At 45.1% G+C, this 26571-nt stretch overlaps 1 protein-coding gene across 1 annotated transcript in view; it reads left to right on the top strand.

Annotated features, from left to right (window-relative positions):
• ZNF106 (zinc finger protein 106) overlaps positions 1 to 26571 on the top strand; it is a 2006671-nt gene that overhangs the window by 213769 nt on the left and 1766331 nt on the right. The window lies entirely within an intron of this gene.

The raw sequence follows: 26571 nt of genomic DNA, 5'->3' as shown, positions 1-26571 counted from the left end.
CTGGGATGACATGCTTGACAAGCCACGCTGCTTCGCAAGGGACGGCTTGCACCTGTCACCCCTGGGCTTCCGGATATTGGCAAAGGCTCTTGCCACCCCCATAGTGCCTTTTTTAGGCAAGGCTCAAATGATAAACCTATTGCCCTAGAAAACAAAAATGGAGAAAAACTAAGGGTAATACTGCTCAATGCCAGAAGTCTAAACCTCAAGATGCATGCCCTCTAAGCCCTCCTCAGTATGGAGAACATCGATGTCTGTGCTGTGACTGAAACCTGGTTCAAGGCTCCTGAGAGCACCCCAGCACTATCAGGTTATACCTCCTATCATGCGTTCCGGCCCCAAAATCCGGACCGAACCACAAAAGGAGGGGGGAGTATCCATATTCATAAATGATACCCACACCTCCAGGTTAGTGGCAACGCACAAAGCATCGGAGACCATCCAGGTGCAATTAAGCATAGGTAAAACTGCCCTACAGTTTGTAACATGCTACAGACTACCTTCTCAAACTCAGGAAACCCACACAGCCTTCCTGAAGACACTGGAGAGTATGAATGTCTCTCCAAACACCATCATATTGGGTGACTTCAACTACCCAAACATAGACTGGGAACATTACTCAAGCTCCAACACCCTAGCCCAAAGGTTCCTGGAGTTCATAAACTCAAATGCTATGGAACAACTAATCACCATTCCCACAAGAGGAGAAAATATACTAGACCTGATCATCACAAACATGGGGACAAAATGCTCCACACCGGAAGTATATCCCTCATTGGTGAGATCAGACCATAAATTAATCTCACTGGAGATCCACATCCCACCCCCACCCCAGCAAAAGACCACAGTGAAGAACTTCTCAAAAGCAAACTTCACACTTCTTAAGACTGGAGTGGTATCCTTCAAGGCCCCCGAGCCAGTGGAAACCACAACCCACGCTGCTGAAATCCTTACAAATGCCTTCTACGAGCACCTCCAGGAATGTATGGATCAAGCAATCCCTAATAAAATCAAGACCCTTTCCACCAAAGGCAGGCGCCCGGTCTGGTGGACCCCAGCCATAAACAAACTCTACAATAAGAGGAGAAAGCTACTGCATGACAGAGCAAAATCCCTAAAAGGGAAGGCATCTCTGATCAATACTAGCAAAAAACTACGATCACTCATAAAATCATCCAAGGCCAACTTTGAGAGGAAAAATCGTTAATGACACACAAGACAATCATAAGGCCTTCTTTAGCTATGTTAGAAACCTGGGTGGAAACTCCCAGATATGCTCAGAATTAGTCCAAAATGATAAAAAAATCACTGAACCCACAGACATTGCCAACATACTGGCAGACAGGTTCAGTGCAAATTTCTCCCAAAAGGAGAAATATCTATCCCACCAGAGTCTAGCCTCCCAAACATCTCAGATGCCCAGGTGAGAGCTGCTCTCTCTAAAGCAAAAAGCACAGCATCAATGGGACCGGACGGTGTCCCCGGCTGTGTGCTACTGTGCTACACAAACTCAATGAGGAACTAAACCCACACATAAGGCTGCTGTTTAATCTTAGCCTTACTACAGGATACGTACCCAAAGAATGGCGTACGGCAACTGTGGTCCCACTCCACAAAGGCAGTGCTTCTACGGACCCTGGAAATTACTGCCCCATAAGCTTGACGAGCCTTGTCTGCAAAGCTATGGAGAGGATCATAATGGAACTCATAAATAAAGACATTGGGGACCTACAGACACTGGATCCTACCCAATTTGGCTTTGTCAAGGGCAGATCCTGCCTCTTTAACTTGGTCGACTTTTTGAAACAGTCACTAAGGCCATTGATGAGGGTAAGGCAGTTCACACAGCCTACCTTGACCTAGCAAAAGCGTTGACACAATACCCCACTCGGGCATCATAGAAAAGCTCACCAGCTTAGATGTAAACCCATATGTCACAAGATGGGTTGCAAACTGGCTCAAGGACATAACACACAGGGTTAGAGTTGCTGGTGCCATGTCAGACTCTAAGCCGGTCACGAGCGGTGTCCCACAGGGCTCAGTCCTGGGCCCCCTCTTGTTCGGCATTTATTTTTCTGAAGTACAGGCAAACATAGGGGGATTGTGGCTGACAAAATTTGCAGATGACTGCAAACTGGGCACCATAATTGACACTCTATCAGACACAGACATCCTCCAGAGAGGTCTCATAGAAATGGGTAACTGGTGCCAGAGCCATGGCCTTAAGCTAAATGCCAAAAAATGTATAGTCATACCCTTTGGGAAAAACAAGGTAACCCCTAATTACCACATAGATGGTAATCCATTAAACACGGAAGAAGTTATCAGGGACCTGGGGACCCAAGTTGACAGTAACCTCTCTTTTGACACTCACATTGCCAAAGTGGTTAGGAAGACCTTCTACATTGCCCACCTGATCATGAAGGGATTCACATCCAGATCAGGAGAGGTCATTGTACCCCTGTACTCTTCACTTATCAGACCAATGATTGACTACAACACCCCATTCGGAATGTACCTTACCCGACATCTGCAGCAGTTGGAAAGACCCCAAAAGTTCCTCACCAAAAGGATAAAGGGGCTCAAACATATGTCATACGATGCCCGACTGAAGAAACTCCAGCTCTATTCAGTCGCATACCGCCTGCACAGAGGTGATCTGTGCCTGACATACAAGGCCATGTCCAACCCGGAATTAATGGACATGCTCCACCTCAAAAAATCCAAATCCACTAGAGCCACGAGAGCAAGAGACTTAAACCTCAACACGGATATAAATAGGACGTGCTGTAGGGACAGATTCATCACCCAGAGACTCCCTACACTATGGAACAGAATCCCAGTCCATGTGAGGCAGAGCCCCTCGCTGACTCTGTTCAAGAGAAATCTTGACGAGTGGATGGGAGATCGTAGGTTTACCCCGGGAATCATCTCTATGTCACTGCTGGACAGAGGCACAGCAAACTAATGGGTATAGTATTCTCATCCTAAGGGGTGGTGAAAGCCACACACACTCTGGCTAGGCTTATAAATGCCATAGGGCAGATAGCCTAGTATGAACCTATGAACAACTCTTTTCATGGTCTCTGTGCCCTTCATAGACTATATACCGTGTTTCAAAAGCTTTCACAGTTGCACACTTATTTCTGACATATTCAGAAATACTTTAATTGTGCCAGACAGTCTCATCTTTATACTGGGGTCATGCCCTTTATACTACAGCCACGCACATTGTGCACTTTTTATGTACCATGCCTGCTTCAATAGTATAATGGGGAAAAAGCCTGGGCGGCCAGAGTTTGATTGGTGGCTTAGGTGCTTGAGAAAACCGGCATGGGAGGATGTGAATTCATAAATGGTTTCTAATAACCAGGATGCCAGTACCAACACAAGAAATCTTCACGGCTGGCTGAATGACAGCCCTTCCAGAGAGCTGTCACTTCCATGATTCTGGTGACTCCCCGGCATGGAGGCATTAATGGATTTGAGTTTAGTTGTCGCGGCTTTAATGATCATCAGATTTTGGGGGGGGGGGGGGGGGTAAAATGAATTTAAAAAAAAATTCTGTATCATGTTTACCACACTTCTTATAACTTTCACTTTTGACGCCATTACTGTTTCAGCTCATTCTCTTTATTTTCTGCCTCACATGCAGTTTTATACTGTTCTGTTTCTTCCATTAACTCTTAATCATAAATCTGAAGTAGTTAACTTCATTTGATCATCAACCTGTGGGTTCTGGATCCGAGCCGGCAGCTTACCAAGTTAAAGATCCGAGCTCCAAGCTCCTCCCCTTACCCATACTACACTGCAACCTCCTTCCAATACTCTGATCTCGTTTGCAGCGGCATCGCCAGCACGGGATTTTTGAGCTCCAGGCAGGTTTATTAGATTTTCAACTAACTTTCAGTCTGTGTGTGTCTTTTTGAGTGCAAAACCTTTAATAACCCTGTCCTTATTCTCCTCGGGTTTTTTTGCATTTAAAATAGTAATAGTAGTGGTGTAAGAAAGTTGCTTAACTTTCTCTCTGTGTAGGCCTCCCCTTCCCGCCCTTAGCGTGTGTGTGTGTGTGTGTGTGTGTGCTTCTTTACTTAGCTTGTCTAAGTCAGTCATGTTGGAAAATCAGAACCCGACCTTTTCTAAGTGCACAGAGTGTGGCCATAAGCTGTCACCGGCTGATGGTCACACTCTGTGCATAGTTTGTTTCGGGGTGCCTCATCCAACATTGGGCTGCAAAATTTGTGCAGCCTTTAACCCCCGGGCCCTGCAGGATCGCAGGACCAAGCTGATTCTAGCAGGTCTTTTACCCGCAGAGTCAGCTACTACTTCTGCAGCTTCATCCTCCGTCATGGCTGTGACTGTTCAGCCTTCCGGCCCTCCTCCTCTGTCCGGGACTCCCACTCCCACCTCTAAGCAGGGAGAGAGAGAGGCCAGGAAAGACAAACATAGGGCAAAAGAGAGAGAGAAAAAGAGAGAGAAAGAGACAGGGAGAGGGATCGCAAGAGGCAAGCAGACTCTTATCCTTCGGCCCCTCCCCCTGAGGTGATCTTGACGCTGGAGAAAATTGCAAGGCCGCCTTCCCTTCGGCTCTGTTCTCAATGATTCTCCCCAGAGGAGGAGGCTCGACCCTCTTCAAGGTCGTCCTCGCACCGGCCCTCCCTGCTGGTGTCTGTGGCGTCCTCGAGATCTACTAGGAGCCTTTCTGAAGCCGATATGGACTGGAAGATTAGAAGGTTCCTGCAAACTCAATTGCAGATGGGAGTGTTGCTGGCTACCCCCCACCCGGAGCGGGGAGTTCGGCTCCGACGTTTGCCATGATAGCTCCTTCTCCGATCCACACTCAGGTTTCGGAGTCTATGGATCCGAGGAGCCCCGGAGTCAGGGGGTCGGTGCCGATGGTACCTCCATCCTCGACCCCAGCCATGCCCTCGAGCCTGTCTGATCCCTTGTTGGAACTGAACTCTCTGAGCCGAGATCTGGGCATCTGATCCGAGGTGCTGTGTGTCGTTGGCCCCATTGTGATCGTGGCATACAGTCTCCTTGGGTCCAGCTGTGCCAGCCTCTGCTCCGATCCCTCGTCTGATCCGAGGGGTACGGCTACCCACACCACCAGTTTCAGGGAAGCCAGTTCCCCTTCGGCTTTCGATGTTGTGGAGAGGGTTCTCTCTGGAGGATCGAGACCCCTCATTCTTTCCTTGGAGTCCGCCCCTGCTTCCTCGCAACTGAGTTTGTCTTCCATCATCCAGTCCTCCCAGGGACAGCCTGTGTCCAATATGCCCCAGACAGTTCCCCTTGAGGAATACGAGACTGTTTGCGAGCCCCCCCCCCAGAGAGTCCCCCTGAGGAGGCCCCTCGCAAATGCCAGTGCAAAAGGTGACACATGGACTCCCCTGAGTCCCTCCCTGAAGATAGCAACTTGGAGGAAGGGGGAAGGTTCCCCCAGATCACCCCCCGAAGATTCTTTGCCGGGGGGGGGGGGGGTTGGTCCACCCAAGAACCTTCATTGGACGAGTTGGTATTTCTGGAGGTGTTCAACACAGGCCCATCTACCTCTTGGGTGTCCCCCGGCCGACCCTCTGGTGGACCTTATGACCGTCTTAAAAAACTCCAGCTATACTCTGTCTCATATCGTCTACTCTGAGGCGATCTCTGCGTAACATTCAAGGCCATGTCAAACTCAGAGCTGTTGGACATGCTACACTTAAAGAAATCCCTCAGAGCCACACGCTCCAGGGATCTAAACCTTGTCATCACAATAAACAAAACATGCCGGAGGGATAGGTTCCTGACCCAGAGACTCCCCAGACTCTGGAATAGATTGCCCATACATAAGAGTGCCTCTTTGGCCCTCTTCAAAAGGAACCTTGACGATTGGATGGGAGAAAGGAAATTCACCCCGGGGATCACGTCAGTTGCCTTGCTAGACAAGGATCCAGGGAAGTAAATAGTGTGGGAAGAAATAGCCAGGGAATTGTTATGGCTAGGCTTGTATAGGCCCTAGGGCTGATAACCTAGTACCAACCTATGAACCAGAGCCTGGAAGGAACCAGACACTGTAGAGCCAATACCCAAAACGGCCCAACAATGTATTGAGCCCTCCTGCGGACAAGCCCACTTGGAGTAAGGGTTCCCCAGTTGATGCCATGGTGGTGGTGGCGGCGGCCACCAAAAAGGAGCTCGTCCAGGAAAGTTCCTCGGTCCATCCACCGGACAAGGAGTCCAGGGTGATGGATAGTCTTGGAAAGCAGACTTTTGCTTCAGCTGCCTTTGCTATAAGGGCGCTGAATTACATTGCCCACGTAATTAGACTGCAGCATGACCTTGTGAAGGAGTGCGCTGAGTCTCCCCCGATGCCCATTTCGGCCAAGGATAAACGAACATTCTTGGCTTGTATGGCCACTCTCAAGTCTGTGTCAAATACGTCCATGCGTTTACTCTCTCACGCCACCGATGGAGCCGCTAGGGCAGCCAGGTCCGGTATTGCCATGAGGCGTCATGCCTGGCTCAGGCTTTGCGATTTTTTCAGAACCTTTCAAGGCGTCCTTCACTAACACCCCTTTTGACGGTTCGACCCCGTTTGGGAAGACCATCTGAGATATGCTTGTTCAGAGTGAGAAGGACGGGAAAATGCTGTCAGCCATCGGGATCCACTTCTCTAACCCTCAAAGCTCCTTCTCCAGGAACCAGCAAGGGCAAAAGAAGCTGTAGTTCTGGAAATCTCAGCAGTCCCGGAACGCTCGGGACACCTTCTCCCCCAGAGGCAGAGGATGGGACAAGGTGGACGCCGGCCCAGAGGCAGAGGGGGACTGAAGAACTTTGGGTCACGGGAACCTTTTTCCGACCGACCCGTGCAGGAGCCTTGAGGGGTTGCCCGACTGCTTCTCTCTGGAGGCTGTCAGGGGACGTTTTTCGAGGCACCTAGCTCAGTGGGAGTCCATCACGTCAGATCGCTGGATGCTTTGAGTAATATCAAGAGGCTATTCTATTCCCTTCATAAACAATCCCCTATACACAAGGCTCTTCCCGGGCGTCCCACCCGCTGAAAGGGAGGCAGCAGCTTTGGAGATGATAAAGCTGCTAGAAAAAAGAGCAATCTAGCAAGTGCCACCATACCATTCTGGATCAGGCATCTATTCCAGGTTCTTTTTGGTGCCAAAAAAGACTGGGAACTTGGGGCCGATTCTCGACCTATCCACAATTAACCTGTCCGTTGCCATGAAAAGTTTCGGATGGTCACTCTACAATCCATCCTGCCCTTCTGTCAGCCTGACTAACAAAGTCTTGGATGTGTTCGATAGACCTCAAGGATGCAGACTACCATGTTCTGATGGACAGGTGATCCAGGAGGTTCCTCTGCTTTCGGCATAGGAGCCAGTCATTACCAGTTCAGGGTCCTACCCTTCAGTCTCACCACAGCCTCCAGGGTGTTTACCAAGGTCATGGCAGTTGTAGCAGCCCACCTGAGGCTTCAGGGCATTCAAGTCTTTCCGTACCTGGACGACTGCCTTCTCACTGCCTCCACCTGGCATCAACTTGTACTAGCCAGGGATTTCTTTCTTCAGTTGTCAACCTGGCTGGAGATCACGATAAATCTCAAGAAGTACTCCCTCCAACCTGTTCAAATTCTAGACTTCATAGGGGCAAGTATAGATTCTGTTCAGGCCAGGATATTTTTGACTCCAGACAGACTTCACAGCCTGGCCCTTCATGTATTGGCGCTCCTTCAGTCTCCTGCACCCCCAACGGGGGTCTATATTAGAACATCGAAGTTTCACAACTTCGAATGTTCTAATATTGACCCCCTGTTCAACAAACGCTGACATAGAACATGCAGAACAGCAAATTTTTTCCTAGGGAAAAAATTTGCTGTTCCAAAACGCATACAACACAAGCACACCAAACAAACAGCAATCCACATACATACACCTAAAATCTTACAGCTAACCCTACACTAAACTGTAGAAACACCACTAACTATTCACTTACCTTAACCCAAACTCTAACCCTAAGGTCCGTCACCATCACACACTCACCTCACCCATGCCCTAACCCTAACTCACCTACCTCGCCCTAACCCTCACATCCACACAATCGCACATTTACCTGACCCGTGCCCTAACTCACCTAACCTGCCCTCACCCTTAGGTCTGCACAATCGCATACTTACCTGACCCCGTAACCCTAACTCACCTAACCGCCCTAACCCTCACGTCCACACAATCGCACACATACCTAACCCACACCTTAACCCTAACTCACCTCACCCTAACTCACCTACCCCACCCAAACCCTCACGTCCACACAATCGGACATTTACCTGACCTGCGCCCTAACTCCCCTAACCTGCCCTAACCCTCACATCCACACAATCGCATACTTACCTGACCCTCATGTCCACACAATCGCACACATACCTAACCCACACCCAATTGCACACTTACCTGTACCCGACCCTTAACTTTCCACCACAACGCTGAAAATAGCAAAGCGACAGAAACGGACAACAGAATTCTTCCTTAGAAAAAAATTTGGTTTTCTGTCATTTCGCTATTTTCAGTGTTCACTGAATAGGGGTCGATATTAGAACATTTGAAGTTGTGAAACTTCGATGTTCTAATATAGACGACCCCCCCCAGCGGAGTTGGTCCTGAGAGCCCTAGGGTCCATGGCAGCAGCCATAAATCTGATTCCTTGTGCATGTCTGCATATAAGAGTGTTACAGTGGACGTTACAAGTTCAGTGGTCTTTACTGCATCATTCTCTAGACGTTCTGATTTCTCTGTGCAAAGTGTGCAAAAATTCAATCATGTGGTGGCTTCAATCCCAGGAATTGCAAGTAGTACACCCCTTTGTTGCGCCTCTGCCCCAAGCCACGGTGACCATGGACGCCTCCCACTTAGGGTGGGGAGGACACTGTTCGAGCAGTACTGTCCAAGGCACATGGACTCAGAGCGAGACCGTTCTGCATATAAGCGTTCTAGAGATGAGAGCAGTCCTTTTAGCGTTGCAGGCCCTTCATACCTCTCTTCCTCTGGGAACTATTGTGATCCAGTCAGAGAAATATGTCAGTGGTCTGGTACATCAACAAATGGGGGGAACTAGGTCTTATCCACTTTGTCGAGAGGCCTTGAGAGTGTGGGAATGGGCGATCTCCACCAACTGCTTTCTGATAGCAATGCACATCCCGGGTTGGTCCAACATCTTGTTGGACAAATTGAGCAGAACTATCCTTTTGCCTTATGAGTGGTCTCTGAACTCTTATGTAGCGGAACAGATTTTCCTCAGGTGGGGTCAGCCTTGCTGCAATCTCTTCACATCGCCGTCCAACGCGAAGTGCATTGAGTTTTTTGCTCTAATTCCCCTGATGGGGGAAGCCCCCAGAGACGCTCTTGTCCATGCTTGACCACCTGGTCTTCTTTATGCATATCCCCTGCTTCCACTCATGACAAAATTCTTACAGAAAGCTCGTCGGTTGGGGAGCAGAGTTATCCTCATAGCCCCATTCTGGCCTCGTCAAGTTTGGTTCCCTTGCCTGCAGTCTCATCTCTTAGCCCCACCCTGAATCTTGGATCCGATTCCCAATCTTACTCGTCATCCCTCGGGAATTCTTCCTCCGAATCTGAACAGCCTCAAGCTCACAGCTTGGTTGCTCCAGTTCCCTTTCCCTTAGTTGCTAGGACTCCTGGTATCTCTTCCCCAGTTAAATCCATCCTGGTAGCAGCACACAAGTCCTCTACCAGAAAAGTTTACAGTAGTAAGTGGAAACTTTTTTCTATTTGGGCTTCGTAGAGAAATCTGGATCCTTTTACCGCTCCGGTTCCAGTGGTGTTAGATTTTTTTTGTCTCATATTTTCCAGCAAGGGGCCAGCTCTTCATAGTGAGAGTCCAGCTAGCGACTGTTTCCCATTTTCATGTAGGGGAAAATTCAGGCTCCCTAGCTGCTGCCAGAATTTGCAAGACTTTTTTGAAAGGTACTTTTCTTCTGAGGCCTCCTATTAAGAATCCTTCCCCGCCATAGGATTTGACTTTGGATGGTCTTCTTGTTTCACTGTTGCAGTCATCATATTTGGGTTATCTGCTTGCAGTAGCCCTCAGTCGGCCTGATTAACAAAGTCTTGGGTCCTGTGTCGGTTGCGCTCTCTTCTTCGTCAGGGGTATAAAACATGCAGCAGACGCCATTGCATCAGTCTTTCTTGACTTTTGGTGCCCAAAGCAGAAGCAGTTCGCAAGTGCCAGTCGGCCAACTCCTGAAATATTCGTTTTCGAGTTTCAGATCCGAAATCTTCAACTAAAAGCTAAGTACCCCATTGGGGAAACTTTTTCTTGCTCTTAACTGATGTCAGTAAAAGTAAATAATTGCATTACTTGTGGAAAGCAAATACCTCATAAAGATTTTCATTCGTATTGTATTCCTTGCCCTGACCACGACATACCTCACTGTCGGTTTTGTACCTTATTTAAACAGCGAACTACCGTCATTGGTATATTTTTGCTTCTAAATATTTTGGTGCTCGGTTCAGTTATCCTGATATGTCTTCGGTCAGCCATCCGACTACCGACATTCTGAAAAAATGCGAAGATAAAGACCTACTGCCTAGGTCCAAAACTGCCGACGACGCTTCTCTTAAACCAGTCGCCAGTTTGTTGGTAGTCAGTGAGGCACTTTTGCAGCCCCTGATACCCGCTACTTCTGATTCGCAGACCTCTACTGAGACCCATTCGGAGTCCGGTATGCCGTGAGATGCTTCAACTGTGGAACCTGCGGATGTCTCTATCTTGGATGTGTCCAGAGCCACTGTGCAGGCACCGGCTACTGAGGATGTATTCAGGCCTACTGACTTGCGTATTATACCGACACCATCTTCTTCTTCAAGGCCTAAATCTCGAACCATGCCTTGAAAACTGACGCCCAGACTGCATGGTCAGGCCTCTATGCCTGTAAAACAAATGATAAGAATGGCTGAAGACCTTACTACTTTAATCAGGGGAAGTCAGCCCTCCCCCTCTAAGAGACCTAGGACTGAGTTTGTTTATGATATTTCTGACAAGGATTCTGAATTTTCTGTTTCCTCTGATGACCAGGATTTACCCTTATCTACCTATGAGGATTCTGATTCTGAGGACTGTATTTCCTCTGACCCCCCCCCCAAGGATTTCTCTTTTGGTGAAACCTTGCATACTCTCAGGGAGCATTTTCATTGGGAAAGTCAGGATTTCTCTGATTCTAAAAAGAGGCTTAGGGATTTCTTACTCCTGCCCCAGCACAGGCTTCTAGACATTCCTCCTGTACTAGACATGGTTGATGATGCATTTGCAGAATCTAGCTTGGCCCCTGACTCTTTACCTCCTGCTCCCAGAAAACCTGATAGATATTACAGGGTCCCTGACTCTCTCAGGTTCCTTTTTAAGAATCTTACTGCGGATCCTGAAACCATTTCATAGGGGCCCAAGGGCATTAAAGCTACTACTGCCAGAAATTCTACCCCCTCTGATAGAGATTCCAGGGCGCTGGATAGATGGGGTAAGAAGGTAGACACTTCTGCAACTCTGGCCATTAGGGCCTTAAACTGCCAGTTTCATGTGTTAAAGTATCAGCAGCATATTATTGGATTGTTTAAACAGAAAATGATGCCGATTCCTGATTGTGCTGAAAATAAGGATTTATAGGATTTACTGCATTCAGATGAACAAGTTGAAAAACATACTTTGCAGTGTGGTTTTGATTCTCTAGAGGCATCTTGCAGGGATGCTGTAACTGGGTCTGTACTTAGGAGGCATGCTTGGCTTAAGGAGCAATCCTTACCAGATCGTGTTAAAACAAAATTACTGGATGCTCCCTTAAACCAGGATTTGCCTGTTTGGCAACAAGGCAGAAGTTCTTACAAAGATGGAAGAAAAAGTTAAATCTATGCAAACTGTTAAAGATTTTTTATAAGTACAACCTCCAAGATTTAGTAGACATTGGCCTTTCAAGAATTGGTCCTTTCCTGCCTCTTCCAGACCTTCTCAGTCCAAACCCAGATCCAGCAGAGCTCCCAGGCTGCATTCCCAGGGTACGCACAGGACTAAGCAGTGGGGGGCTTCCACTTTTAAATCTGGGAATAATAAGACTCCCCCTATGGTAAACTGTCTCAATGACTTCCTTTTAAAATTTCTAAGCACTTATCAACTGACTGCCCCTTTGGGGGGAAAGATTGCTCTTCATGCAAAGAACTAGGAACTCATTACCCAGGACAAATGAGTTTTAAATATAGTGTCCCAAGGATACAGATTTCACTTCCACACGTTGCCAACACCAAGCGGGTGGGCAGAGGCCCCAAAAGCAAGTACTTTCTCTCTTAAGCATGGGGGCTATTCAGTTTGTACCAGAAAAGGAAAGGAAGAGGTTTCTACTAGAGACGTTTCCTGATACCCAGAAAAGGCAATTCATGGCGTCCTATCCTGGACCTGTCTACTCTAAACACCTTTTTGGTGGTTCCAAAATTCAAGATGCTGACTCTTCAACAATTGCTTCCTATGCTAGGCAAAGATGCCTGGTTGGCAACACTAGATTTAAAAGAAGCATACTTGCACAATTCCAATCAGGGAATCTTGCAGAAGATACCTACGTTTCAAAGCAGGCTACACGCACCATCAGTTCTATGCACTGCCCTTTGGCTTATCTACTGCGCCCAGGGTATTCACAAAGTGCCTATCTCCAGTTATTGCATTTTGCAGGCAAAGAAATATTCAAATATACCCATATCTGGACGATTGTCAAATTCAGGCAGAAAGCCAGGACATACTTTTGAATCATCTGGCCTTTGTACAAAGGGTGCTAACTTGTCTGGGGTACATCATAAACTAAAAGAAATCACACCTGGTACCCTGTCAACAAATTATATTCCTGGGAACAAAATTGAATACAACTTCCCAGATGCCTTTCCTCATGCCAGAGAAACAAATTCATTTGACAACCTACTTCAAACAAGTGGCCACAAAACCTGTTATCTGCAAGGCAAATACTGCAAGCTTTGGGGTTCATGGCCTCCTGCATTCTTCTAATTCCATATGCAAGACTGCATATGAGGAAACTACAATGGTATCAACATTCTCAGGCTCTAGAAGCAATGATTCCTGTCATACCTTGCCTATGCCTAGAGTTCCTTTGGTGGGCAGAGACCTGCCACCAAGACAAAGGACTACCATTCACACTACCCCCTGCCGCCCAAATCCCAACAACAGACACATCAGACTATGCATGGGGGGGGGGGGGGGGCTCACCTGGCATGGGGGGGGGCTCACCTGGCAGGGAAGTGCATTCAGAGTAAATGGAACCCAAGTCAAATGCACCTGCATATCAGTCAAAAAGAAATGTTAGCTGTACAGAATGCTCTGACAGCCTTTAAGGACCGCATTCTTCCAGGACAACTAATGGTAAAGACGGACAACTGTTATGTGGTACATAAACAAGCAGGTGGGTACGCATTCTTACCCCCTCTGCAGACTAGCCATGGCATTGTGGAACACAGCCTTGAGCTACCAAGTGCATCTACAAGCTCAATTCCTGCCAGGGAAATTAAATACACTGGCAGACGGACTAAGCAAAAACCTCATGGACCCACACAAGTGGAAACTGGAACCAAGGATTTTCAACATGTTGACAAGCAAATGGGGGAGCCCAGATATAGACATGTTTGCCTCCCTCCAGAACTATAAGTTGGACAAAGTTTGCCCAAGGACTCCCCACAAACAAGCTTGGAAAGTGAATGCTCTGTCCTTCAGCTGGCATAACCTATCAATTTATGCCTTCCCTCCTCTGCCTCTGCTCTCCAAAGTACTACTACAGATCAAACAGGACAAACCAAGGACAATTTTGATCGCACCAGACTGGCAACGCCAGCACTGGTACCCCCTCTTGCGCAGTGTGCCACAGTTCGTCCCATGGCACCTGCCTCAGACTCCTTCCCTGTTGTCTCAGCAGGAGAACCAGATTCTGCACTCACAGCTTCAAACACTGAACCTAGCAGCCTGGCTAATTACCTAATCTCACCTTTACCATCCCCTCAGTAAACCAGTGATGGATATCATTTTAAAGACGAGGAGGCCTAGTACTAGAAAATCTTATGCTAAAAAATGGAAAAGATTCTGTGCCTGGAACCAGTCTTAAGGGATGAGCACAGCAGCGCCCAATTTACCTCAGATTTTACAATACTTAACTGAGATGCTTCACAAGGGCCTCTCTTTTTCCTCCATCAAAATTCATGCCTCAGCCATTTCAGCTCATTATAACACAGAACCTCCCCTCTTCTATCATCCACTGCTCAAGCAGTTCCTCAGAGGGGCCCAAAATTTAAGACCACCAAGGAGAGCTCCAACCCCAGCCTGGGACCTTAACTTTGTCTTGGAGAAACTCTTCCTCCTTTCGAGCCAGCTGCTACTGCAGATTTACAAGTTCTTTCTTGGAAAACAGCTTTCCTTTTAGCAATCACTTCAGCAAGAAGGGTATCTGAATTACAGGCCCTCATGGCAGTGGAGCCTTTCATCATCTTTCATGTGGACATGGTGTCCCTCAGAACCAATCCATCCTTCATGCCCAAGGTGGTATCCAGTGTGGCTCTTAATCAGTCCATTCATTTGCCAGCCTTCTTTCCTAATCCACAGAACAAAGGGGAACGAATACTGCACTCCTTAGATGTGCACAGACAACTTAGACTCTACTTGGACAGGACTAAATCTCAAAGGAAATCTGAACAACTACTGGTGGCATTTGCTGCAGGGACAGAAGGGAAGGCTATTTCAAAGCAAACCGTTTCTAAATGGATAGGCCATTGCATTCATTTCTGCTATAAGCACCATGGAAAACCTATCTGACAGAGGATCAGACCCCACTGAACCAGGGCTGCATCTACCTCTACAGCCTTTCTCAGAGTTGTCCCTACCAGGAACATCCTAGAAGCTGCTACCTGGCGTTCTGTACATACTTTCATCAAGCATTATCATTTGCCAATTTTCTCTAAATCCAGAGCTGGTTTCACCACTGCAGTGTTGCAGGGCCTTATAGCTGGTCCTAATGCTATCTAAATTCCCCCTCCCAACCTTAGCTTTGGGAATCTACCCAAATGTGATGACTGCAACAGTGAAACATGAAGAACATTATACAGTTGTGTACACTTACCATAAATGTAGATGTTCGAGTGTATTCACTGTTGCAGTCCTGGTTACCCTCTCTCCAGTCCCCTGACTTCTTTTGGCTATACCTCTTCTTTCCTTTCTATGCTTAAAACCTTTTTGGTGTATTTGCCTTTTTGTTGGAAGTGTATCCTTGTATATTTATATATTTAATTGCTTCCCATTAGGGGGCACCTGACATCTGGGGCAAAAAAAAAATGGATGTAATGGCGTCGGCTGCATGTTTTATACCCCTGACAACCTGACGTCATGGCAGAAGAGATAGCAACTGACGCAGGACCCAAGACTTTGTTAATCAGGCTGACTGAAGGCTACTGCAAGCAGATAACCCAAATGTGATGACTGCAACAGTGAATACACTCGAACATTTACATTTATGGTAAGTGTACACAACTGTACTTTCTTCACACCTTAGTTGCCCCGTTTGAGCCCGCAGCATCAGTTGACTTGAAATTCTTGTCATGAAGACGGCCTTTCCTGGTGGCTATTACTTCAGCCAGGAGAGTGTCGGAGCTTCAGGCTCTATGTATGAAACCCCCATACCTAGTTTTCCACAAGGATAGGGTGTTTCTCAGGATTAACCCATCTTTTCTTCCTAAAGTTGCTTCAGAGTCAAATATTAATCAGTGTATTAATTTGCCTGTATTTTTCCCTAATTTTCAAAATAAAGGGGAATATAAACTTTATTTGTTGGATGTGCACAGGGAGTTACATTTTTACTTGCATAGGTCCAAACCCTTCTGTAAATCTGATCAGTTTTTTGTTTCCTTTGCTAGACCCTTTTTGGGGAAAAACAGTTTCAAAAGTGACTATCACTAAGTGGATTTTGCTTTGTAGTTTACAAGCACCAGAAGGGGTACGTGCTCACTCCACCTTTTTTATGGCTACTTCTGCTGCATTCTGGTTTAGAGTTTCCCTGGATGATATCTGATCAGCAGCTACCTGGGCCTCCTCTCACACCTTCATTACTCATTATAAGCTAGATTTGGTGTCTAGAGGAAGGGCTTCCTTTGGCTCTGCAGTGCTGCAGAATATTCTTCCTTAATGGACTCCCAAAATTTTGGGTAGCTGGGGACTCTGTCCCACAAGTTGAGGATCAATCGAAGTTAACTACTTCAGATAAAGAAGTTATGTACTCACCATAGCATTCCATTTGAGTAGTTGGACTTAATTTGTCAGCAACCATCCCTCCCTCCTTTCCCCTGACCTTGATGGTTATTCCTCTGTTTGGGCTTGATGTCCTGAATTTGACGAGCCTGGTGTATGAGTGGTTCGGGTCAGGGCTTTTTGGCTTAGGTTGTTTCACGTTTTTGGGTGGCAAACTCGATCTAAGGATTGGAAGGAGGTTGCAGTGTAGTATGGGTAAGGGGAGGAGCTTGGAGCTCGGATCATTAGCTTGGTAAGCTGCCGGCTTGGATCCGGAACCCACAGCTTGCTGACAAATGAAGTCTAACTACTCAGATGGAGCATTATGGTGAGTACATAACTTAATTTTTCACTTGCTTTGCAGACATTTGTTTCTTTAATAGTAACTCTTCTCTCAACTTCTTGCCTGTTGTTTTGCATGTTCCTTGTACTCACGTGATCCAGTCTTTTCATTGAATCTTGCAATTTAACAAAGTCTTTTGTTTAGTTATTTAATGCAGTATCCTAAGCATTTGTATGCTCTTTAGGACTCTTTCGATGTAAAGAACAGATAACCAAAGAAAAACTATTTATTCATTAACTTAAAATGGGAAAAAAGGTAAATTGTGTTAGGAACTTTTAATGCCTTTTCAGCATTTAGAAATGTAGTTCACTGTACCTTTTTAGGCTTTTCAGATATTCTGCCCATAGACTGGAGTAAATCTACTTGTTGGAGAGACAACTTTCATTTCTCTGACCGCTTACCTTACAGCAAAAGTTTGCCTGGTATATGTAGTTCCACCAGTTTTTTTTCAACAGATGGTTAAAAAAAACAGCGAGGGCTTCACAGCAAATTTCTGACAAAATTTACTGTGTATGTTATACAAACAAATTTCTTTATCTTTACTTAACTACTTGACAACCATGTAACATTTGGTATTGGCGGGATGCTCAGATAATGAGATGGACAGGAGTCTTTTGTCTACATCATCATCATTTGCGTACTGTCTGCACAGTACAAGTGGAATCACACCACTTTACTTGTATACTGGAATTCTTCACAGGCTAGAGGCAGCAGTCTCTTAAAAATGCCCCATTTATTAGAGACAACTGTATAAGATAGAATTTTTTACCAAAAGATGGAAAATTAAAGAGTTTTAACTCTGTGTGGCACTCCACTGACAGATCTCTTACTGTCTGTAATCAGATATGATTTGAGTATTTTTAGAGACTAGATTAGAGTTTGGAAGTATTACCTGAGTGAGTTGCTTTGCAGTTGACCTTGGTTCTCTAAGGGAATCTGGCTAGATTATTGGTTAAGAGGTTTGAGGTAGCCCTTTATTATTCCCATCCCCGGGAGTTTTCTCCTTTAAGAGTAGAACAGGTGGCTTGTGTGTACAAGGATTGTGAGTGTTACTGGTATAGTGTTTTAATGCCCCTTTTTCGGGGCAGCAGGAGATCATGGGAGTGGGAGGAGCTTGAGCCTAGAAGCTGTCTGTGAAGTTGCCGGCTCGGATCCGATGTCTGATCCAATAACCAATACTGATGAATAGGTAACACAAATGCCAAGTTATGGTAAGTACATAACTCTCTTTATTGCTGACTTGACCAGTGCTTTGCCGTTGAGTGGTGATTTTGCTATTTTGAAAATGTTACATTTAGTGGTTATTCCAGCAGTGGTGTGGTTGCTTCCAGAAATTGCTTAAAAATATCTCCTTTACAGACATCTGTGCAGTGGCCACTTGTTTAAACTTGTAATCTTTTTAAGACTGTGATTCTAGGAGTCAGGTCTCTTTTAATACTGTGGTACTGCAAGACTTTGCCTTCTGAGTTCTTGGCCTTTATGTCTTCTTCCTGCTTTGCATCCTGAGAGGTTTCCTTTTTTCACTGAGATATTTTCCCACTAGTTGCTTTTCTGCAGGATACCTCTGTAATTGGTTGTGCAAAGAAGCCTTTTGCATTGGGTGATTGTTATCCTTCCACTGTCAACTGTTTGTCTGGGTCAGTCTCTATCCTGCAGCTTTGAAAGTATTTTCATGTAACTGTCAGGTATAAAATTTGTTGATGTTCTTCGTGTTTCACTGTTGCAGTCATTACATTTGGGTAATCTGCTGGCAGGTTGCCCTCAGTCGGCCTGAATATCAAAGTCTTGGGTCCTGCATCGGTTGCTGTCTCCTCTTCCATGATGTCAGGTCGTCAGGGGTATAAAACATTTAGCCGACGCCATTTTATTCCGTCTTTCTTGCCTCGCGGTGCCCAAAGCAGAAGCAGTTCGCAAGTGCCGGTCGGCCGACTCCTGAAATTTACGCTTTCGAGTTTCAGAACCGAAGTCTTCAATTAAAGCTAAGTACTCCGTTGGGGAAACTTTTTCTTGCTCCTTACCGATATCAGTAAAAGTTAATAATTGCATTATTTGTGGGAAGCAAATACCTCATAAGGATTTTCATTTGTACTGTATTCCTTGCCTAGGCCCAGATCATAACGTGCCTTGCTGTCGGATTTGTGCTAGATTTAACCAACGCACTATTAAGCGACTGTATATTTTTGCTTCAAAATATTTTGGATCCAGATTTAATTACCCTTGAATGTCGTCGGATAGCAATCCGACTACCGGAGTTCACAAAAAATGCAAAGAAAAAGAGACCATCGAGGTCCAAAACCGACGACGAAGCTTCTCCTAAGCCAGTTGCCGGTTCGCCGGTACTCAGTGAGGTGCTTTCGCAGCCCCTGATACCCGCTACTTTTGAGTCGCAGGCCTCTACCGAGACCCATGCGGAGTCCGGTATGCCGCGAGATTCTCAGAGTGTTGAACCCGTGGATGTCTCTCCCTCGAATGGGTCCGGAGCCGCTGAGCAGGCACAGGTTTCTGAGGGTGTTTTCCAGGCCTCAACATTTCTATATAAAACCGACGCCAGCTTCAAAAACAACTTCTAAGTCTAAAAAAATGACGCATGAGCCACGTGTTCAGACCCCTATGCCTATAAAACAGATTATCAAAATGGCTGAGGACCTAAGTACCTTGATTAGTGGTTTCCAACACCCTACTGCTAAGAGGCTTAGGCAAGACACCGATTATGAATCTTCAGATCAGGTTTCTATTTCTTCTGATTCCTCTTCTGATCAGGAATTTTCTGTACCACCCTCTGAGGATTCAGATGCAGAAGAATCCATTCCATCTGCTTCTCCTCCTGAGGATTATTCTTTTGGAGAAACCTTGCATACTTTGAGGGAATATTTTCATTGGGAGAGCCAGGATTTCTCTGAATCAAAAAAGAGGCTTAGGGATTTCCTTCTTCCTCAGCATAGGCCTTTGGCTATACCTCCTGTATTAAACATTGTTGTTGATGTGTTTTCGGAATCAAGCATGGCTCCTGATTCCCTACCTTCGGCTCCTAGTAAGCCAGACAGATATTACAGGGTTCCTGACCCCCACAAATTTTTATTCAAAAATCATGCTGCTGATCCTTAAACCCAAAGGTGTAAAGGCCTCTACAGCCAAAACTCCTACCCCCTCTGATAGAGATTCCAGGGCGCTGACTAGATGGGGAAAGAAGGTTTATAAGTCTGCAACCTTGGCAGTTAGGGCCTTAAACTGCCAGTTTCTTATGCTTAAATATTAACAGCATGTTATGGGATTATTGAAACAGAAAATTATATTGATTTCTGATTGTGTGGAAAATAAAGAATTACAGGAATAATTGCATGCAGCAGAATCTGTTGGAAAGCATACTTTGCAATGTCTTTTTGAGTCCTTGGAGGCCTCTTGCAGGGCCGCAGTTACTGGATCTGTGATTTAGAAGGCATGCTTGGCTCAAGGAGCAAAATCTGCCTGATCATGTTAAAGCTAAATTGTTGGATGCACCTTTACAGCTTGATACTCTGTTTGCTAAGAAGGCAGAAGAGGTTTTAAAGAAAATGGAAGACCAAGCTAAATCTATGCAAACTGTAAAAGATTTCTTACAAGTGCAGCCACCCAGATTCAGTAGGCACTAGCCTACTAAAAATTGGTCCTTTCCTGTGTCCAACAGAGCCTCACAAGGCAAATTCAGGCGCTCAAAAGGCTCTAGATACCAGTCACAGGGTTCTTACAGGTCAAAGCAGTGGGGTGCCTCTACCTCCAAATCTGGAGGAAACAAAGCACAACCCTACAGCAAGCAGTCTCAATGACTTCCCTCTACCATCACCAAGCACTTCTCTTTTGGCAGCCCCCTTGAGGGGGAAATTAGCACTTCATGCTCAAAATTGGCAGTTAATTACCCAGGACAAGTGGGTATTAAACATAGTATCCCAGGGGTACAGATTTAATTTCCATACTTTGCCAGTTCCAAACGGTTGGCCAGATCTGCCACAGAATCAGTGGGCAGAGGCTCAGAAACAAGTTACGTCCCTCATGGATAATGGGGTACCAGAACAAGAAAAAGGACAATGTTTTTATTCAAGACTGTTCCTGGTACCCAGAAAAGACAATGCCTGGCATCCAATACTGGACTTATCTATTTTGAACACGTTGTTGGACATCCCAAAATTCAAAATGCTGACTTTACAACAGCTACTGCCCATGCTGGGCAAGAATGCTTGGTTAGTGACTCTAGACTTAAGAGGCCTACCTGCATATCCCAATAAGGGAATCGTGCAGAAGATACCTCCGCTTCAAGGCAGGTTTTATGCATTACCAATACTCTGCACTGCACTTTGGCTTATCTACTGCACCCAGGGTCTTTACAAAGTGCCTGGCACCAGTAATTGCATTTTGTAGACAAGCATACAAATCTATCCTTACTTGGACGACTCTCATTCAAGCAGAAAACAAGGACATTCTTCTTCAACATCTGGCGTTTGTAAAAAGGCTTCTAACATGCCTAGGGTACACAATAAACGAAAAGAAATCACAGCTGGTATCCTCTCAAAAAATTACATTCCTGGGTGCAAACTTGAATACAACTGCCCAGATGGCTTACCTTACGCTAGACAAACAAAGGCAACGGACTATATACTTCAAACTGATGGCAACAAAAACCCAGTTATCTGCAAGACAAATTCTGCAAGCTTTGGGGTTCATGGCATCCTGCATTCTACTAATTCCATATGCAAGACTGCATATGAGGAAACTACACTGGTATCTAAAATGTTTATGGAGTCAACATTGTCACAGTCTGGAAACAATGATTCCTCTCATTCCCTGCCTACAACAGGAGATTTTTGGTGGGCAGAGACATGTCACCAGAACAAGGGACGGTCTTTCACTCTACCCCCTGCCACACAAACCCTAACTACAGATGCTTCAGACTATGCCTGGGGGGCCCACCTGGCGGGGAGATGCATTCAGGGCATATGGAGCGCAAAGCAAATGCATCTGCATATCAACCAGAAAGAGATGCTAGCTGTAGAATGCCCTGACAGCCTTCAAGGACTTGCTTCATCCAGGACAGCTACTGATAAAGACTGACAGCACCACGGTTATGTGGTACATAAACAAGCAGGGGGTACACATTCCTACCCCCTTTGCAGACTAGCCATGGCATTGTGGGACACAGCCTTGACTTACCAAGTACATCTTCAAGCTCAATTCCTGCCAGGAAAACAAAATACTCTGGCAGACAACCTAAGCAGAAATCTTATGGACCCTCACGAGTGGAAACTGGATCCACAAGTCTTCAGCATGATAACACAGAAATGGGGGAGCCCAGACATAGATCTATTTGCCTCTCCCCAAAATTATCAACTGGGCAAATTCTGCACAAGAACTCATCACAGACAAGCATGGAAAGTGGATGCCATATCCTTCAGTTGGAATCAGTCTACACCTTTCCTCCTCTGCCTCTTCTCCCCAAGGTCTTACTAAAGGTCAGACAGGAAAAACCAAAAATGATCCTAATTGCCCCGGACTGGCCTCGCCAGCACTGGTTCCAAATTCTAAGGAATATGTCTTAACTCCCTCCTTGGTGCTTGCCTCAAATACCTCATCTACTGTCTCAGCAGAGCAGTCAAATTCTGCACAATCCGCTCCAAACTCTGAACCTGGCAGCTTGGCTGATCATGTAATTATTCAAACAACACCTCTCAGTAAATCTGTGATGGATGTCATTTTGGAAGCCAGAAGGCCTAGTACTAGAAAATCTTATGCTGATAAATGGAAGAGATTCTGTGCTTGGAACCAAGCACAAGGAACGGACACAGCAAAACCAAATATTCCTCAGATTTTATAATACTTGATTGAGATGCTTGACAAGGGCCTATCTTTTTCTTCAATAAAAATCCATGCCTCTGCCCTCTCGACTCAGTACAACACGGAGCCTCCCATCTTTTCTCATCCTCTGCTAAAACAGTATCTTAGAGGGGCCAAAAATTTAAGGCCTCCCAGAAGATCACCAACTCCTGCATGGGATCTCAATTTTGTGCTGGTAAAACTCATCCTGCCTCTTTCTGAACCAGCAGCTACTGTGGATATAAAGTTTTTATCTTGGAAAACAGCTTTCCTTTTGGCAATCACTTCAGCAAGAAGGGTTTCAGAACTACAGGCCCTCATGGCTGTGGAGCCTTTTATTACATTTTACCTGGACAGGGTGTGTCCCTCAGGACCAATCCTTCCTTTATGCCTAAGGTGGTATCCAGTGTGGCTCTTAACCAAACTATTCACCTGCCAACATTTTACCCAAATCCGCAGAACAAGGGGGAGCGAATTCTGCATTCATTTGACGTACACAGACAACTAAGATTCTACTTAAACAGGACCAAATCTCTAAGAAAATCTGAGCAACTACTGGTGGCATTTGCTGCAGGATCAGAGGGGAAGGCTATATCAAAGCAGACTATTTCTAAGTGGATAAGCCACTGCATTCGTTTCTGCTACATGGTAAACCGGTGCCCAAGGGAATCGGGTCACATTCCACCAGGGTTGCCTCTACCTCAGCAGCATTTCTCAGAGGAGTTCCAACCAAAGACATTCTAGAAGCTGCTACTTGGAGCTTTGTTCATACATTTACAAAGCATTATCATTTGCTTCTCTTCTCTAAGTCCAGGGCAGGCTTCGCCCCTGCAGTTCTGCAGGGCCTTATAGCCGCTCCTAATGTTATTTAGTTCCATCCTCCCATCCATAGCTTTGGGATTCTACCCAAATGTAATGAGTGCAACAGTGAAACACGAAGAACATAGTACAGTTGTGTACACTTACCGTAAATGTAGATGTTAGAGTGTATTCACTGTTGCAGTCCGGGTTACCCACCTGCCATCCCCCCTTTTTTTAGAACTTCTCTTTCCTTCACTATGTTCTAAAGCCTTTTTGGTGTATTTGCTTTTAGATGAAGGTAACGTTTATGTTGCTAAAGTTGCATTTACATATATATTGCTGTTTATTTATATATATATGTGTGTGTGTGTGTGTATATATATATATATATATATATATATATATATATATATTTTTTTTTTTGCTCTCCATTTGGGGGGCACCTGACATTTGGGGCAAGAAAAACTGAATAAAATGGCATCGGCTGCATGTTTTATACCCCTGACGACCTGACGTCATGGAAGAGGAGACAGCAACCGGAAGCAGGACCCAAGACTTTGATATTCAGGCTGACTGAGGGCAACCTGCCAGCAGATTACCCAAATGTAATGTCTGCAACATTGAATACACTCGAACATCTACATTTATGGTAAGTGTACACAACTGTACTTTCTTTGTTTCCTGTCTTTCAGGTTTTGTTTATTTGCTGAGTAGGGATTGAATTGACTGGTGCAGGGGCTGAGCTCTCCCATTTGAATGGGATGTCGTAGCATGTCTTGACAGGAAGTGTTTGTACCTTTTGGATTTAAGAATGAGAGAAAATTCAGAAATTTGCTTAGTTGAGAATATTGTGAGGAAATTCCAAAATATCCACTGAAGAAGACTAGTTGATAAATTACATACCTATTAAATTAGGTTTATTAGCATGCTGCATCGTTGCCACCTCACAGCAAGAGGTTCTCCGGTTCAATCCTCAGCTGGGGTGCCTTCTGTGTGGAGTCTGCATGTCCTCCCTGTGGTCGCGTGGGTTTCCTCCAGGTGCTCCGGTTTCCTCCCACATCCCAAAGACATGCTGTTGGTGGATTGGACACTCCCTAGACATGAGTGTGTGTGTGTGTGTGTGTGTGTGTGCCTTCTGTGGAAGGTTAGGCGCCGGGCTGGCAACTCGACACTGTAAAACTCCACTGCTAATCATAAGCAGACAGGTGATCCGCTGTGGCAAGCCCTAACTGGGAAAAGCCGAAAGAAGAAGATTGGCATGCAGCATTGTCCTTTTTCTCATCTCTAGCTTCCTCACAAGGTGTTGTCCTGGAAGGTTCTGTTGGCATCGTATTTTGCACTAGGCATTTTTGTCACCCATTCTGTTATCTTTTGTAGAAGCATTGAACTGCATTGATGGTGATTCATTCTGTTTTATTATGACTTTAGTTGCATAGCTAATTGATATTTGTAGCTTGTTTTCAACAAGGATTGGAAGGTCTGTAGGTGATGCGTTGTAAAGATTCTTGCTGGTTTCTAGTTTTCTGAAGTGGAGGTGCAGTTTGATTAAGTTGTGAATAGCAGCTAAATGTCGCAGATGGGATGAAGAAACATTTTTTTGTTCTTATGGTGTTTGCCTTTTTCCACAGTTGTTTGCATGTGTGCTGGGGTGTGGGGTGCTTGTTAGCACGATTTCCCCTTTGATTGAGACAGAATTATCTCTGTTCCAGAGATTCTTTTCTCAGTGTTGTATTTTCTTAATGTTTTTCTTTGCAACCTTTTGTGGTGATATTTGCAGAATCCAAAATTGTATGTTAATTTTAATGTTGAGATTGCAGGATCCCAGAGAAAGTGATCTTTTGTTGTTTGTGTTTTTTCTGTGATAGTGACCTTTGTAGTAAAATGCTTGGTTTCATTTTTTATTTTCTTATTAAACATCCCATGTAATTTGAGTTCGTGTTTCATGTTTTTCAGTATTTGAGTTAGTGTCATGCATTCATGTACATGTAGCTATGTTTTGAGGCTGTTATCTTGTGGAGGTGGGGGGTGGGGCTGCTTGTCCCCCTCTAGAAACCTTTGACATGGTTTGTTTTTGTTGATTTTACTACTACATTGATATTTTGAAATGCATTGTTTGTCTGCAATGTCTTGATGGACCATACTGGGCACGAGTAACTTGCAGTTTCTGACTTTTAGATGCATTACATAGGCAAGTTCAGTTTTGTCTTCTCTTCAGGTCTCAGTCAGTACTTTAGTCTTGTCTGGTCCCAGAAAGATTCCTTGTATGAAAACGAAACTTTAATCCTTGAGTTTTATAAATCCACATTTCAAGTGTTTGAAGAATTTAGCTCCATGTGAGCCTCTTGTTAGTTCATCTGGAAGTTGAAAGTTTATTGATGCTCAGGAAGGGAGTTCCCCCTGGTATAAGTGTCCCATAGTCAATATAAGTAGCAGCTCCTGTCTTCTCCGTAAAAGGACCGTGGATGTGGTATGATTTTACTCCGTGAAAAATTAAAAAAAAAAAAAGCAAATATAAGCAAAACTTGAAACGTACAAAGTACATAACAGTGCAAATATAGCATTATTTTCTGTGTTTATGAATAACCTTTATAAACTGTTTGCTGTTGAGAGGAATTTTACTATATAGTCTAGGAATGTTTGATTTTTATAACTAGTGTAATTCAGACTGCAACATTACAGGCGTGTATTAATTAATGTAATGTTGGACTCATTCGCAGCTGTTGTTTGTAATTATTAACACAAGTCTTTTGTTGAGCATTTATTTAATGTACAGGGGAATGCAGTCCAGAAGACTCATATGCCAAATGTAGCCTTCACTCCTTGACACTGCAGCTGTCTTTAACTGTTTTGCTTGAGAGCTTGAAATTCCTCATGCAGATATTCCAGCTGTCTAAGCCTGAGTTATACTGCACTGGGATTGGCTGATGGCAGGTTTCAGCTCAGTGTTTGGCTGATGACTGACTGCCCAGGCAGAGGGTAAAAGTAGCAACAGTCACTGGGTTTTCTGCAGTAACTGTCACCATGGCCGTGCTCTTCTGCAGCATGTGCTAGGCTTATTTATGCCTTTTTATTAAATCCTGCCTCTTTTATCAAGTTTCCTCTGCCACAAAGATTTTTTTTTTTAATATTGTAAAAGCAAAGCCTTTTCAACAACTCAAGATGATTCTGACAATGTAGAACATCTAAGTAAATTTGCCTCTTGGTTGTTTGTAAAGGGTCTAGAAAGAAAATCTTTGTGTGTAATCATAGGGAAAAAGAAATACTCAAAA

This window comes from Protopterus annectens, chromosome 6.part0 (assembly GCF_019279795.1).
Source record: "Protopterus annectens isolate FY-2018-M chromosome 6.part0, PAN1.0, whole genome shotgun sequence".
In the NCBI taxonomy this organism is placed as follows: Eukaryota; Metazoa; Chordata; order Ceratodontiformes; family Protopteridae; genus Protopterus; species Protopterus annectens.
Note: the sequence above shows the minus strand (reverse complement) of the source record. Positions and strands in the feature narration are given on the sequence as shown.